The sequence below is a fragment of the Propithecus coquereli genome, unplaced genomic scaffold (genome assembly GCF_000956105.1).
Source record: "Propithecus coquereli isolate 6110/MARCELLA unplaced genomic scaffold, Pcoq_1.0 Scaffold89, whole genome shotgun sequence".
In the NCBI taxonomy this organism is placed as follows: Eukaryota; Metazoa; Chordata; class Mammalia; order Primates; family Indriidae; genus Propithecus; species Propithecus coquereli.
Window position 1 is genome coordinate 7,518,309 of NW_012155173.1, and position 564 is coordinate 7,518,872.

The 564-nt window shown below is 37.4% G+C and overlaps 1 protein-coding gene across 3 annotated transcripts in view; it reads left to right on the forward strand.

Annotated features, from left to right (window-relative positions):
• Nucleotides 1-564, forward strand: part of ASTN2 (astrotactin 2) — an 893,996-nt gene that overhangs the window by 878,884 nt on the left and 14,548 nt on the right. The window lies entirely within an intron of this gene.

Sequence of the window (564 nt, forward strand, 5' to 3'; positions counted from 1 at the left end):
TGTGCCCATGACAGGCATTATTAGCAGATCACAGCATACTGTCCAATGTAGCCCAGTGGGGGCCTCAGAATACTCAGCATAGAGCTACAGTCAGCAACTGTCAGTCAGAGTTAGCACGCAAGACTAAACCTTCTCACTGCTTTTGGTTCACACAGTTGTACATGTCAAGCAAAAACATCTGAAAAAATACAACTAATCCATTCAATTCACCATGTACTTTGTTCTTGGGCAAGGTGTAGATACATTTTCTACATTAAGACTATCAAAATGCGATGGTAGCTCATTAGCCCTGGTGGTCTACTTTAGTTATTACCCCCCAACAACCCTGCAGTATAAGACATGGTCTCCACCTTTTAGAATTTCACATTATGGGTAGGGAGACAGACATTTCCACAAATAGCTCAATCATAAGCTCGATAATAAATGTTTTATGTGTTACCTGTTAAGACAGTGAATTATTGCATCTCAGAGGCAAGGGGATTTGAGACAGTTTCCTGGTAATTTTAAAAATTATTATTTCAAAATGATACATGTACATAGTTAAAAAATAATAAAAAATAAAAA